Here is a 16,878-nt window from a genome sequence, read left to right as displayed (position 1 = left end):
TCACTGCTGCTAATGGCAGTTCCTTCACACTTGTTGATGCACTTTATGTACCTGGGATCAAGAAGAATCTCTTGTCTGTATCCGCACTTGCTAGACTTGGACTTGTAGTCAAATTTGTGGATGACAGATGTACAGTTCATGATCTCAGTTTTGGTGATGAAATTGTTGCATCTGGGCTTTTGTGTCGTGGGCTGTATAAGCTCACTTTGTATGACAAGTGTGGACAAAATTTTGCAAATGCTGTTGCAGATTCAAGGGCTATTTCAGATGCAAAACTTTGGCATGCACGTTTTGGTCATCTGAATTTTGCCAGTTTGCTGCGTTTACAGAAATCTGATATGGTTGCTTCTTTGCCACCTCTTGAAGCACCTGTCAAACATGTTTGTGAAGGCTGTATTTTGGGTAAGATGCAGCGTTCTAAATTTCCAAAGGATGGTTCAGTTCGGGCCACATGCAGGTTGCAGCTTGTGCATAGTGATGTTTGTGGGCCCATGCAAACTCCGTCCTTGGGCAATGACCTGTACTTCGTGACTTTCATTGATGATTACTCCAGGCATGCATGGGTATTTCCGCTTAAAGCGAAGATCGAAGTTTTTATGTGCTTCAAACAATTTCTGGCTATGGCTGAAAATGTCTCGAAATGTACTATGGGCACTCTCCATTCCGATCGAGGGGGGGAGTATATGTCTCATGAATTTAATGCATTTCTCGCTAGTCATGGGATAAAACACCAATGTACAGTGCCTTATACGCCTCAGCAAAATGGTGTTGCTGAGAGGAAAAACAAGTCACTGACGGAAATGGCACGATGTATGGTCAAAAGTCAAGCTTTGTCGCATTCTTTTTGGCTTGAGGCCATTATGTGTGCCACTTATGTACTTAACAGGTGTCCTACGAAAGCTTTGCAGTCTATTACTCCATATGAAGCATGACATGATAGAAAACCTTCTATTGAGCACATGCGTGTTTTTGGCTGTTTGGCATATGCTTTGGTGCCACAAGTGCAGCGCAGAAAATTGGATGATAAGGCTGTCAAATGTATTTTTGTTGGTTATAGTGCTGAAAGCAAAGGTTACAGGTTGTATCATCCGCAAACAAAACGTATTCTGGTTTCTCGGGATGTAGTGTGTGTGGAAGATTCTGTTTAGCCCTTGCTGTCATGTACTAGAGACAGTAATGTAAGCTCACAGGACATTTATGACACTTTGTTGCCTCTTTTCAGTGGTGGAAATACGAATGTAAGTTCCAATGAGGCAAATGTACAGCCTATGGGGGTTTCTGAAAATGTTTTAGATCAGCCTATTACTGATGCAGATGTACATGATGTACTTGATGAGGAAAGTGCTGAAAATGAGAAGGCTAGAGGTATGCCAAAATGGCTGGTGCACACTTTGCGTGACAGTAAATTGGATGCACCTTTGTCTAGTCGTACTCGTTCAGGCTCTCGCCATGCATCTTATGCATCAGATTGTTATGCTTTGGCTGTGTCTAGCTTGCATGATGTTGAGGAACCTCTGTCTTTTGATGAAGCACGAAATTCAAAAAATTGGATGGCTGCCATGCAATCAGAATATGATGCACTTATAGAAAATGACCCATGGACTTTATGTGATTTGCCTCATGGCAAAAAGGCCATTGGTACGAAGTGGGTTTACAAGTTGAAACGCAAGCCGGATGGTGAGATCAATCGCCATAAGGCTCGACTTGTTGCAAAGGGTTATGCACTGTAAAAAGGCATAGATTATGAAGAGACTTTTGCTCCCACTTGTCGTACGACTACTGTGCGTTTTCTATGTGCATTGGCAGCTCATTTTGGTTGGGATGTACATCAATCAGACATTGTTACTGCTTTCTTGAATGGTGACATATTTGAGGAAGTTTATGTAACGCAGCCTCGCGGTTTTGTCATAAAAGGACAAGAGGACAAAGTGTGCAAATGTAACAAGGCTTTGTATGGGTTGAAGCAATCTCCTCGTGATTGGTATGAGAAAGCTGACACTCATTTGGTCAAACAAGGATTTCGTAACAGTCCAACAGAAAGCACATTGTATGCAAAGAGTGAGGGTGATGTACTTCTCATTGTGGTTCTTTATGTCGATGATTTGCTGATCACTGGACCAAATGAGAGACATATTGCTGAATTTAAGGCTGATTTGAATGTTACTTTCAAGATGAAAGATTTGGGGCTATTGCATCATTACTTGGGTATACAGTTTAAGCAGTGTGATGGTGATATTGCCTTGTGTTAGAAAAGTTACATAGAGACATTGCTATGTATGTTTGGACTTGAGGATTGAAAACCTATTGCCACTCCCATGGAAACAGGTTTGAAGTTGAGTCTACATGATGCTGGTGATCCTGCTGATGTCACTCTTTACCAAACTGCTGTTGGCTGCCTCATTTATGTATGGAACACGAGGCCGGATATTCAGTTTGCAGTCTCACAGGTCAGCAGATTTATGCATAGCCCAGGGTCTAAGCATTGGCAGGCTGTCAAGAAGATTTTCCGCTACCTTAGTGGCACTTTACATCTTGGCTTGTTTTATCCCAAGGGGGGATCATTGCCGCCAGACTTACATGCTTTTTCGGACTCAGATTGGGCTGGTTGTTTTGACACGCGAGTGTCCACAAGTGGTTTTTGTTTCATGCTTGGCAGTTCATGTATATAATGGTTGAGCAAGAAGCAACCTACTCTGGCCACTTCGAGTTGTGAGGCTGAGTACAGGGCAGTCTTCACAGCTACGGTTGAGTGTGTATGGCTCAGACGCCTTATGGCTGATTTGGGTGTTGGACAGGACACTGCCAACACTATCTACATTGACAGTCAGAGCGCATTGGCAGTTGCGAGGAACCCAGTTTTTCATGCTCGCACAAAGCACATTGAGGTGCATTACCACTATGTCAGGGAGAGGCTCTTAGCAGGAGAGATCAGCTTGGCTTATGTGCCAACACAGGACAACCTTGCAGATCTTTTCACAAAGGCATTGTCTCGTGAGAAGCTTGAAGCTTTCCGCAAAGCTTTGGGCTTACTCCCCTTTGTGGATTGATCATGTCCTCAGGCCATGGCACTTCCCTTTACTCATGTGCCAGCTCTCGCTCACCGCATCACTCCAGGGGGGATTTGTTACCATATACATGTGGTAGTGATGTGTGTGAACACACTAGGACCGCCGGGGCATTTTTTCCCTCTTTAGGAGGTTTTTTCCCCCGTGCATTGTATATACGCCCATCACTCTAGGGCTATCTATCTTTCCATAGCACACTAAGTTATACACTCTCTATTGTGTGCCTTGAGCTTCATTCGTCTTCTCCAAGCTGTGTGTGTTTCTCTGCAACCCTAATTCCAACAACAAGTATCAAATCACTAATTTCCACTTTTACAAGTTAAGATCAAGAGAGGCATGTCAAGATCAGGGTATGAAAGGTAGCCAAAGCTAAAGGTCATAGAGAGCTTAATGAAATCACATTGTGCAAGCACCATTATCATTTTACAAGTATCAAATCACTGACTTCCAATTTTACAAGTTAAGACGAAGAGAGGCATGTCAAGATCAGGTTATGAAAGGTAGCCAAAGCTAAAGGTTATAGAGCTTAATGAAATCACATTATGACAAGCAAAACAAATTCCTTTAAGCATTTAGGTCCAAGACTTTCAACCAATAACTAAGTGTAGTTTATAAAGCAAAATAACCAGAATGAGAAATTAAGTGACCTACAAGGAGGAAGCCCCTCAACCAAATCCAATGTAGAATGTAAAAAAGCCTTAAACAGTCAATTGTAGAAGGAAGTTCTTGCATTATATAGTTCCTTTACACTCTCTCACTTTCTTAATCGACAAAAAATGGAAGATGACCCAAGTCTAAGTGAGGGATCAAGAATCCCTCACCATATATATGGGTGGAAGTTAGGAGGAAGTAGGAAGGCACCAAATCACTCATCCAATCAACTGTAACTATAGACCATTAGTCATTCGAAGACAAAAGTGTAAGATGTAAATGTGTTACAAATATACTCATCATCTAGACAAGGGAGAACCCAATAGTTATAACCCAAATCATTCTATATCAAGCATAATTTGTTGAATTGGTAGAAGTGTTATGCATGGAGTTCAAGTGTTGTGCGCTCCTTGCCGCACTGTCGAAGCAAGGGACTTGCCAATACACCGTGTGCGAGCCACAAATGGCTCCAAGCACACAACAAGCCTAAACTAGCAAGCTCAAGAGAGCAAAGGGTGTGTCACTCACCACTCTACGCTCGCCTTCGTGGTGGATTCCTCGCTGCGATGAAGAAGAAGCTGCAATTGTGCCGCACTCAACCGCTTCGCCGCCGTCGTGCCTTCGTAATGCTCGATCGCACACACACTCTCCGTCTCTCTCTCTCTCTCTCTCTCTCTCTCTCACATACACACACACACACACACAAGGAGGTGAAGAAGAAGAAGATGGAGATGGAGATGGAGCAAGAGCACTCTTCTATTGTACAAATGAGAGAATGAGTGAATTTTAGGTTTAGTTGGCTTTTATATGAGCTCACCCCATTCACACTTGGGCGCCCAGGCTTAGCCAACTAATCCCTTGAATGTCCCAGTTAGAGTGCGCCTCTCATCAGCGATCACTCTTACCCTTTTCCTATTGGTCCGACAAGCCCGGTACCTGACTCTACCAAATACATAATACACGTCCGTCGTAGGTGATGGGGTGTCCGTGAGCCGTGAGGGTTAACATGCCCTCCTTCCTGATGTAGATTCCGTCCTTGGAAGCTATTGAGTTGAAGCTCGTTCGTCAAGGTGGAAGAGCATTTGAGATGAATGTCCTTAGCCTTCTTCAGTCACTGCAAAATCAAACAACATTTGCACAGTAATTGCATTCTCATAAGTGATTAAAAAGCATATGCAATTTTAGGTAGACAAATTGATTGGTAAAAGAATTTCAAACAATTTGTCAGCAATGAACATTAAATTGCAATGTAATCAAATGCATAAACAGATGCAAAGGTACAAAATTAAACAAGTCTGGGGTCGCTAATTTGACGGTCGAAAGGCACTAGAGATCGAATATTAATACCATGGGTAAGCTTCTTAATTTTCTGTGGTCAATTAAGTTGTTTAATCGCGAGAGCCAAGTATTCATGTTCGAGGGCTGACTAGAGGCTATATCTAGAAGACCTTGTAGTTAAGCTACCATAGAAGGAATTTCTCATGAAATCATCGCCTGACTGATTACTTTTTCGTTGACCCCCCAAATTCTTTTCACAGTGATTCAATTTTGATATGTGTGCTTATTTTGTATGCCTTGGGTTTTTTGCTTTTCAAGGAAAAGCGTCCATACTGGGAACCTCTAGGGCTCTAGTACCATAGGCAATACATGTGAGTGAAGTACCAAATCAAGCTGAGATTTCTCTTCCAGCTTAAGATTTTACAGTGTGGCACTTTGATTTTTTGTTTGTTCATTTTTAGCATTTTAATTTTGTAACTTTGGGGGGTCATATAACACTGATACAGCTTCCCAGGCTCATCACACTAGTAAACTCCCTTTATAATACTTAAGCTAAAGGTCAATAGGGTCAAGCCCACTAGAAAGCCCTAGTACATTTCACACAATGCTGCCTAGATCGGATAAAGAACCTAAGTAACCATTGATTATTAGGAAGGCATTCCCCATGGTATTAAGAGAAGATCTCTAACACCTAACTTGGTCAAACTAGCTTAGTCGAACTTGCTTGATTTTTAAACCTAGACAAGGGATTATGACAAAAAAGACATTGAATTAAATGTTTGATACTAAGCAAATGTGTTGGATATTATGCTACCAATCACAATCAAAGCAGACAATCATAGATGCAAAAAAGATAAGGGACAATGCTAATTGACAAGAAACACCTGTTTGTGTTGATGGTGGCGCTTGAACAGAAGAGTGAACGAGAGAAAGGTTCCATGAAGGTCCAAATCCTAACCATAGCAACACGTTCCTGTACACACTATGAAACACAAACAATACCTCTAGGAGGCACATCAGTGGGAAAAGAAAACTTTGCTAATCACTCAACTCTAAAACAGAAACACTCCTATCGTACTAATCTCACCTACCCTCCATCACTCAAGTGATGAGGATCAAAGGTGTTTCATGACATAGGTTTCTGTTTCAGTGTACCAGATGTGACATGTGTAGGTCTGAGTCAATGTTTTGACTTTTAATGTGCATACTCGTTTGCTAATTGCTCTTGCTCTTTTTTTTCTTTTTTTTTTTGTGAGTATAAAGCTTTATATGTACATTCCCTAAGATTGGGAGATATAGAGGTCAGGGAGGAAGGTTGAGAGGGAAACAAATGAATGATGACTGTCAGCAAACACTCCCCCCTTCCTTGGGTAGATCATACCGTTTGAAATGAGCTTGTCACCCTTTGAAACCAATTGTTCCAGTTGGTAATAGGTGGAGATTTTTGCTAGTAGTTTTCTATTACCTTAGGCGCCTCGTCGAGTTGCAAGGGTGGTAAGGTACTCTCCCAAGATCGAACTTGAAGTAGTTCATCAGGTGATTCTTGAACACTGGGAGGTGTGGATTCCTTTGTAGCTTTATGGAGGTCCACTATTGTAGGTGGAGCCTGTGGAGAAGCTTTTACCTCTACGGATGCATTACATGAGGAGCTAGAAGCTTCATGGGACTCCCCCCTTCCTGAGCTAGGTGGAACAAATCGTTCTTTCTTTGGTACCCAAACTAGCTCTGGAGCGGGTGTGTAGCATTCAGTGATTTTTTTCTTTCCACGATCATTGATTCGTTTTGGAGCTACGGGATTGGGCTCACATGGGTCAGGTGATAGGTAAGAGCACAATCTACGTTTTGGCACCCAGATTTGATCATTTCCTTGGTAGTAGCCTTGGGCTTCCAATAGTCGTTTAGGGATCCATCGCAACATTTTCTTACTTTTCTTGGAGCGAGTGGTACGTTTCTTACAAGGCTTCTGTTTTTTAGCACTAGCTATGGTCACTAAAGAAGCTTTAGGGACCCACTTGTATGTTTTCTTCGTTACATTAGGATGAGTCTTGTCAGAAGCTATATGCATTGCTTGTAGCATATTTAAGGGTACAGGCATTTCATCCCCCTCAGGTGTTACCCAGGTCGTCCCCCTATTTCCCCAAGTGTCTATGGTTGCTGCTAGGTGGACCCAATCCACATTGTCCGACTCAGTCATCCCAGGTAGGATATCCATATAAGGAGAGTTCTCCCCAATATCCATGTCTTCGTTACATGTGTAACAATACTGTAATGGAGCTGAGTGAATTGTTGTGTCTGATCGATTATCAATGATGAATTTATTTCCTAGAGGATGCGTTCGACCACTTAAAAGATCAACTCGAATGACAGAGTCTTGGAACTGTAAGTAGACGTGGTTTTTGCACCAGTCATGCACCATTTTTGCATCCCTCATGAATGGACGACCTAAGATCATCTCAAATGACATAGGATGCTTGGAAAAATCCATAACAATGAACGTTTGCCTTACCTTGTGTCCCAAGACCTTGATCCTGAGATCCTCTAGAATTCCAATAGGCGTAACAATAGATCCATTAGCCATTTTTACCACTACGCTTGTGGCTTCAAGGTGAGGTCACCCCATAGACTCCCAACAACTCTTTGTCACCATGCTGACTCCCGCACCACCGTCAAGGACCCCCTTTACAGTTAATCCTTTAGTAGTGATTGGTAGAGTAGCATTAGATTCATCACCTTCAAAGTATTGCCCCTACTTGTTAACGGGTACTTCAATTACAGATTCATGTCCCACTAGGTCAGATGGTGGTGCTAAATGTTCCTCATCATTCATTACCGAGTCAGGTTTGTTCATATGTGCAAACTGTGGTAATCCAGCCTGTAAGTCTCCATTGAGGAAGGCTCGAAGAGCTTAGACTAGCTCGGGGTCTTTATAAAGTTTGGACATGATGGTGGTTCTAACTTCTGAAGACATGAAATCCATCAACTTGGCAACATTTAATGGCGTCCTGTGCGACGTAGGACCCTGACAAGAGAATGGTGAAGATGGAATCTCCACTTCCTCAAGGGGGTCGGGCATTCCCTCACCAAACATTCTCTCTAGTAGGAAAGGTGTGTGTCCACTTTCAGATGTCCTACCCTCACTCTCTTCCCGAATGATACTGGGTATAGCTAACGGCCTGTAGTTCTTGTGAGGTTGAACTTCTGTGGGAAACATTGTGTCCGACATCTGGATATGTTTGGGTTCAGGTTCTAATGTTCGCTGAGTTTATTCCACCAAACCCCTCAGTTGTTGGACTCGTTCAATTTCCACTGTTGGGTTTGGATAGGTTCCAATCTTTCTCTTGCAATCCTCATTTTTTGTATCTCGTGGCTTATCTTGGGGGTTCGCAACTGGGTGGTTTAACTTTGAATACTCTTTTGGTGTTCGACGTAATTCCCTCTCGTGATCCTCCTCACCGGCTTTTTCCTTTGTAGTAACAGTTTTGGTCTCCGTGGTCTCTATCAAATCTGAGTCATCCTTAGGGTCATTCATATACATGGGATCCTCTCCTGTCCCTATGTTAGTCTTTGAACTAGGTTTTGAGCTAGAAGCATTAAGGGATTTCTTTCTTCGTGTTTTCTTCTTTCTCGCTCGGCCAATGGATGCAGCATCTCTCTCTTCGAGGATGTAATTTTGCTTTTGGAGCATCGACCGTGTGAGTGCATTCACTGGTGCTATGTTTATAGTTGGTGGTGTCCCATTAACAATCTCTATTAAGTTCAATGGTGTGATTTTCGGTGTGTTTGGATTGTTAGGACACTGTGCGATCAAATGATCTATGCCACAACAATTACAAGTGAGTATTGGCATTGCCAATGCACTCCCTTGACTTGTTTGCATTAGTGCAGCATTCTTTTGCATTCTAATGGGGCACTTGGCTACTCGATGTGGTCCACCACATTCGTAGCACTGAAGAGGTGGTCTCCTGGCAAAACTATTAATGTTTTGGCCTCTTGCTGCTAGTGCAGTAGCTTGATATACCGGTTTGATTTGTCCCCAATGGTCTTCCATATAGTACATGGGACACTCCTCAAGCATGTCGACTCCATAGGTGATACTAGAGTCTATGTCCTCTTTGCAATCTACATAAGTACTAGATGACTTGCAACCTATTTGGTTCATAGGTGTAACTCTTGGATGAGGGGGTTGCGGTCCTAGCACTGGAGGTGGCAACGGTGTGGTTTGGACCACATTTTGGGTTCTAGGGACCATGTGCTGTAATGGCAACTGTTGCTCCATGGGTGGGGTAGGCATCAATGCAGGAACTCGAGGTGAGTCTTCCTAAGCTATAGGCGGTCTATTTTCCATGATGCGTTTAAGCATTAGGCAATCCTTCGCTTGATGGCCATACCTACCACACGCGTTACAAGTCCCGTTAAACTTTACTCTAAAAGTAGGGCATTCACTCGTAGTATGTGGGCCCAAGCAAATTGAGCACCATTGTTGCTTCCTTCTTGGATACATATGAGTGTTTTGTGGAGCACGATTACCCCTAAGGCTTTCTTGGATGGCCTTGGTGAGATCTGCCAAAGTCATCTCAGATATCGTTTGCTCTTTCACGATTGGCTTTATCTTCATTGGCTCCTGCCGTGACGCTTGTGAGCTACTAGACGTCGGCTCGGCGGACACTCTTTCTCCTGCAATCATTAAATTATCCTCCAATTGGATTGCATTCATGGTGATTGCTTCCCAAGGAGTGATACCTTTAATGACTAGGCCATTATAGATACTTTCATGTCGTAGTCCCCTAATGAATCTATCGAGCAATTGGTTGTTGTTGAATCGCTCGTTTGGATTGCATCGAGAATTCAAATTCTTAAGGCGAGTAATGAAGTCTCTCACGGATTCACCTTCTTCTCGTTGGGCTTTTTGGAGCTGAGAGGCTACACCCCAAAGTACTCCCTCTCGTATGTATTCTATTAAGAACAGTCTCCTAAGATTAGAGTAGATCGTTTTCTCTTCTACTCTTAAGGTTCTATACCAATCTCCAGCCTTTCCGCTTAGGGTCAAACTCAAAGCCTTACACTTATGTAGCTCATTGTGCTCTTCCAAGGAATCGCACACATGTTCAATGACTTCCATATGCTTTCTAGCATCTCCGTCTCCACTGAATTTCTGTGTGAGCTTAGCTACTTGAACTGCCTTGCTCCTAGGCTCTCTATCAGGTGCACTACGCATATTATTCGCAATAGAGCGACCGATAGTTTGCGCAAACGCTGCCAAATCTCCTATTTGAGCAGGTATAATGGGTGTATGTGCTCCTGAAACCACATGTGAGATGGGAGTTGGCCTTGGACTTGGCATATGCGCGGCTCTTGGGTCCCATATTTCGTATGGTGGTGTACCAGACGGTGGTCCAAAGTTTACAGGTGTGGCCCTAGGCATAGGGGGTGCCTGATATGGCATGTTATTATTAAATGGCATGGCTCCACTTGTATAAGAGCTTGGATAATGCCATTGTGGATTGTAAGCTCTTGGAATAATCGGAGGTGTAGGAGCTACATGAGACTGAGGTACGACAGGTGCACAGGATTGATACATACATGTAGGTATAGTTGGGGGTACTGTGCTACTAGGCATCGGCGCAGTGTTAACAAATGAACTCCATGGTGTACTTCTTGTCATGCTCGCCACTGGGATATGCATGGTAGCCATAGTGTCATTAAGAGAAAGATGAGCTAGATCTGGGAAGGTAAAGCTGCCACTTGTGGGCCCAGATTGTACTGAGGCCCCTGGCGAAACAACATATGAAGGATCAATGGGGCTCACTGAGGGAGTCTCCATTTGTGATAGGGTTGGTTGGTTGGCCTTTCCCGTATCCAAGAATCTCATTAGTCCTGTTGAAGGCATGTTGATCCATGTGTTCTGTCTTTCTAACTCGACAATCCTATGGAGAACATCACAGACTTTCTGTTGTTGGTCATCTATGCTAGTAGCACCCGATGTGGATTGTAGAACATCTAACCAACCCACATGATAGGTGTGTCCTGTGTACCGATCAGTTAAAGCTTCTGCTTGTAGGTCATACTCCCAATTCTCGTTTAGGAATATCCCATCTAGGCCTGGCGTGCTGGAGGTTTCCCTCGAAGTGGAAGCATTATTGCTCCCCATCGCTTGCCCCTCCATGACTGCTACCTTAGGAGCACTCGGTTGCTCGGCTGGCATGATTGTTGTCATAGGAGCCTTTGCTTTCAGGGCTCGACTTTGTTCTAGCCTTCGTAGGTTCTCAATTTCCCTCTCCCTTGTTGCTTGCATATAGCGTTCGATCTCTTGCACTTCGGCAAGACTCCTACCATCGGGTAGTATAACCTCAGAGGGAGATAGTCCTAAAGGATCAGGAGGTGCAGTGGATGGAACATTCACGTGCACACTCTCAAGAAGCATAGGGTCTATTTTAGGCACGAATGACGAATTTACTTCCCCACTCCCTTCATTTATTTCATTAACCGCATGTTCGGAGCGAGTAGCTCTACTAAGGGTCTCTTTTAAGCAGCTAAACACGCTGGACCCGGGCCGTGGGCCCATGGCATGCATGTCCTTACTTGAACTATCAGGGTTTGGTGTAGGATACCCCTCCATGACTTCGTAGTCAGAGGAAGAATCACTAGACGCGATATGAGGATCTTGGGTCGCGCTACCTTGAGTCCCGGCCGAAGGTCCAGAACCTAGGGTGGAGGAATAATGGGTGCCCGCGTAAATGGAGGCACTACCAATATGCTCGTGCTCTAACACTCGTCCAGAGCGTAGGTTCATATGACTTCCACACTCTAAGCGCGTTGGTGAGTGCCCGTGAAGGCCGCTCACTTAGTTTTTTTTTTTATAGGTGTTTATAGCCCAAGTTTTTCGTTATTCTTGGTTATTTTTTGTAACCAAGCCACAAAATATGGCGTGTAATAGCTCAAGACGAGCGTTTTGGCTAAAGGAATGTGCCGTGCTTCACAGCTCCCTATTCGGCTACGTGAAGCCCTCGAAATCCTAAAAATAGTTTTTATAGTCCTCGAAATCCTAAAAATAGTTTTTAAATATAAAAAGGTGTATAAACTATATTTTAAAACTGAGGACTGAGGTCTGGGTTTGGGCTTGAGCTTGGGGAATGATCCCCAGCCCGATCCTTCTTTTTAAAAAATATATATATATTTTTTAGTTTTTTTTTAAAAAAAGTCACCGCGATCGCGCCGCACGCGCGCACACACACACTTAACGTACACCTAACTTATCTACTTACAGCTAATAGAGATACTGCCACACACACTCTAACACTGTTTACACAGTACTACAGTAGCTAACAGATCTACAAAACTAACCTTACAGAACTAACATTGAACCTTACAGAACTAACATTCCATAGCTAATACCTTAATTCTAACAGTACATTGGAAAAAAATTGTAACTCCTTCTTTACAGAAAACAAAAAAGATAGTACAGTGTAACAAAAATCTTCTCCACACAACCACACACCTTCCTTCTTCACAAATCCGTCTCCACACAACCACACCTTCCTTCTTCACAAATCCTTCAATTGAAATTGCATCACTAGAAAGCGTAAAGTGCTTAACCGAGCTTAGTGTAGGGCATTTCCCCGACAACGGCGCCAAAAATGTGCGCTCCTTGCCGCACTGTCGAAGCAAGGGACTTGCCAATACACCGTGTGCGAACCACAAATGGCTCCAAGCACACAACAAGCCTAAACTAGCAAGCTCAAGAGAGCAAAGGGTGTGTCACTCACCGCTCTACGCTCGCCTTCGTGGTGGATTCCTCGCTGCGATGAAGAAGAAGATGCAGTTGTGCCGCGCTCAACCACTTCGCCGCCGTCGTGCCTTCGTAATGCTCGATCGCACACACACTCTCCGTCTCTCTCTCTCTCTCTCACATACACACACACACACAAGGAGGTGAAGAAGAAGAAGATGGAGATGGAGCAAGAGCACTCTTCTATTGCACAAATGAGAGAATGAGTGAATTTTAGGTTTAGTTGGCTTTTATATGAGCTCACCCCATTCACACTTGGGCGCCCAGGCTTAGCCAACTAATCCCTTGAATGTCCCAGTTAGACTGCGCCTCTCATCGGCGATCACTCTTACCCTTTTCCTATTGGTCCGACAAGCCCGGTACCTGACTCTACCAAATACATAATACACGTCCGTCGTAGGTGATGGGGTGTCCGTGAGCCGTGAGGGTTAACAAGTGTCCATCAAACCATAGGTTGACTATGGCAAGAACATAGGAAAATATCAAACACTAAGTGCTTTTGTAATCAAAAGGGGGATGCAAAATATCTTGTGGTGGTAGAGAACGGCAGCGAGATCAAATCACGCAAAGCAAGCATGCTGCCATACCTTCCATAGCAAGGTGCAATGCCATCAACAAGCCAAAAGGAGCTTTCAATACACACATCAAGGAGGGATGCCAAGGAGTTGATTGCTCTGTGCAAGGCAAGACATGAAGAGTGAAAGGGAGAATCAAGGCACGCCCTCGAGGAGAGCGAGTTAGTAATTTGTGCAAGTAGTAGGTGGGTAAAAAATAAGGGGAAGTGCCCATCATATGCCAGCGCTCCAAAGGAGTTAGAGGTCCCAAGGAAAAATGCCACATAGGACGAGTATCACAAGCAAAGTGACCCCACAAAAGTAAGTGTGTGTGTGTGTGTGTGTGTGTGTGTTGCATTATGATAATACTTATACACAACGGAACATTTTGTTCAAGAGGTGAGTGGCTTTAGGCATTAGGAATGTGCCTTGCACAAAAATGATTCTATATTTGACTCACTTGTGTACAATATGATCAGACTGAAACAATATTCCAACTATCCTATACATCAAGATTATATGAGTTTACGAGGATTAAAAAAGCCTTAATTAAGGTCGAGGATTGCAGCAAAGATAATCCTTCTTAAGGAAAGAGAGAATTCTCACTTGCATCCATATAAACAAGACAACATATTTGCTAACATTGGATACATTTTAAAAATGTCAAAGAAAAAAATAACATTTCAACTATCCTATATGTTAAGACTACGCCAGTTTACGAGGATGAAATAAGCCTTCATTAAGGTCGAGGATTGCAACAAAGCTAAACCCCTTTAAGGAAAGAGAGAATACTCACCTACATCCACATAAAAAAGACAACAGATTTGTTAGCCTTGGATAAGTTTTACATGTGTCAAAGAGCCTATCACTTGTTGGTATCCTTGTCGTACTTGAAGACTAGTAGAATAGCCACAATCCTAACAATTGAAGAGTTATTTTTTTGTATTTTTGTTTCACAAGCCCCGTTGTTTAAGAAAATGTTATTTTGGCTCTCATTTACCATCAAAAGACCATCACCCCTTTTGATGGGGATGGCAATAAGTGTTTTTAAAGAATTTCTAAGAAATACGTAGTCAATTTTCTTAATTTGATCCCATTTTATTAAAAAACCATCCTTTTCTTAGAAGACTATTGCACAATCAAAAAAATATAATTGATGTTCTTTAAAGAAGCTTGGAACTTCTTTATGTAACTCTTATGCACCATAGAATCCGAGTAACCAATCCAATCACAAGAAGTATTCCATCCTACTTAGCAATAAAAATCACTATTAGGTTTTCAAAAGGAAGCAAGTTCTATCCTTGCCAGCAAAATTCCCCAAGGCATCATTTTATGGAAAATCATTAAGGTGACAATTATCAACGATAGCATAGCTACATTGTTCCCAAGGTGATCTTTTTCCAGTTCAGAGATTCCCAATAGCATAATTTTATGCTTTTAAGTTTTAAAAAGATGTAGAAGGATCAACAAAAAAATTATAACCAACCTTCATATTAGTGTGCAACTAGTCAATTATTACAAAATTAGAGATCCTTAATAGAGGTTTAGTGCTCCAAGCCAAGAGTAACCCCCATAAAACACTGCAAGTATTGCACCCCTGTAGACATTACCAAAGCTAGAATCAAAGTTTAACAGCTTAACAATAACATCTGTTAAAAAATCTGAGAGTAAGGAACTCATTACAGAAATCTAGACAAGAGGATAATTACAAGTGAAAAATATTATAGTAAATAATAGATTCTCATTGCACATAGCTCTTTTTATATTCATGTTTGCTTTCCATCATTTTTAGGATTTTTAGGCATAGCTGGTTTGAGACATTCACCCTTTACACTATTTTGAGGGTGATAGAAGTCCCCAGTATACTAAGTGAGCCCTATGTACTTCTCAAATTTAAAGTTTAATAAAAATAAGACCATAAGTCCAAAGTTAGTATCTGATAGCAAAGCGGCCATGAACCAAGTGAGATCAGCAAGTTTTCCAAATGTAGGAACCTAAAATAAAATCCAATAGTATCTGCTAATGCAAATGCAAGCCCAAAAACCAATAAAAGTTTTATTGAAACTGAGAGTAAGAAGTGAAGCATGCCATTAGAATATTGCAAAATGCCAGAGCAATATCATTCCTACTTTTTGCGAGAGCAAACAACAAGTATAATTCCTCAAGATGGCTATAGACAACCATTAGATAGGGGAGGTAATTGAGAAAAACCAAGTAATAAGAATCCAGTAGAACCAATTCGGGCACATTGTGAGATTAGAAAAATTTCCATTGGATTAGCAACATGAAGCATAAATCTAAAGCCAAAAGGAGGTACAAAGTCCTCAAGGAATACAAAACCAGCAAAATGTAAGAGCAACATTAGCATCACTAGATAAATGTGCCTAATGCAGATGAGAGAAATATTACAAAGCACACCAGTTTATTTAAAGCTATCAAGAGAGTATAAGTAGTATAGAAACAAACCCATGATCTACCAGAGCTAGAATCCACCGTAATAGAATTTTCCAAGAGCCAAGAGCCAAGAGCACAAAAAGGCCAATAGAGTATTCAATTAGTGTATTTTTAACAGTTTTTAGAATAGCACTAGTGCATTTCTAAGCTTCCCAATTTCAAGAAAATATAATCCAAGTTGTTAAATTCATCTAAATAGGGTGTTTTTTCAACAAGGAACCCAACAATTATTAACATAATCTATCTGAGCAATTTACACAGGGATCTAGAGTGGCTTGGTCTACCCGATACATGTATCTAAGGTGCGAGGCATCATAGTATCAATTACATTATGGTCATGTTAGTGAGAGAGAGACTAGACATATTGTTTGTGGATGAACTGTGAGAGCGGCCATGCTCTAGCAAGACATGGAAAATTGATCCTCTTAGGACAAAGATGCCTCTTATCATGAAGAAGAGTGATGTGGATTTCTTTGACCTGCTCATTCTAGAGGTTGATATGGTGATTCAAGGAAATATGGATATGGTCCCTATGGATGATGAGGGAGTGACGACTACCGTGGAGTCCAGATTGACACGTCCATGCGTGACTAGTTTTGGTGGTGATGCAATGAGCATTGAGATACCTATTGTGGATAGATTGGTAGAGATCACTGCACATGGCATTGATGGGATTGGCACGGATATGATCGTAGAGATTATGTGTTTATCATCAGCCTTTAGGACTCTCATGTACAACCTCTTAGTGTCAACACCTGACATAGTAGTTGCAATGGGGTGTCTGCCAGTTGGGATTGTCAATTGAGCGATGAATGACACTAGCATGATCCATCATGGCAATGTAGGTCATTACAGGATATATGTAGGATATGCAGGAGGGATATACGCTTCCATACACCACTAGAGCCTATACAAAGGCATGCATCAACTTTGAGAGAGCCAATGTGCATAGGTTGAGATGAGATCCCTCCCTGTATTTATTATATATACTACTAAGTCCTATAGTAGTACATCTTATCAGCACATTCACCTTTAAGTGGAAGACTGTTGGGGTAAAGACGGCGTGCCTCTTACCTAAGCCAAACACAAT

At 42.2% G+C, this 16,878-nt stretch overlaps 1 pseudogene; it reads right to left on the bottom strand.

The window, feature by feature from the left end:
- Positions 1-14,867: 14,867 nt before the first annotated feature.
- The window catches only part of LOC147464871 (uncharacterized), a 75,975-nt pseudogene continuing 73,964 nt past the window's right edge, over positions 14,868-16,878 (bottom strand).

Source organism: Adiantum capillus-veneris, chromosome 1 (assembly GCF_014529385.1).
Source record: "Adiantum capillus-veneris isolate H3 chromosome 1, ASM1452938v2, whole genome shotgun sequence".
NCBI classification, from domain to species: domain Eukaryota; kingdom Viridiplantae; phylum Streptophyta; class Polypodiopsida; order Polypodiales; family Pteridaceae; genus Adiantum; species Adiantum capillus-veneris.
This window is presented reverse-complemented; position numbering and strand designations above follow the sequence as displayed.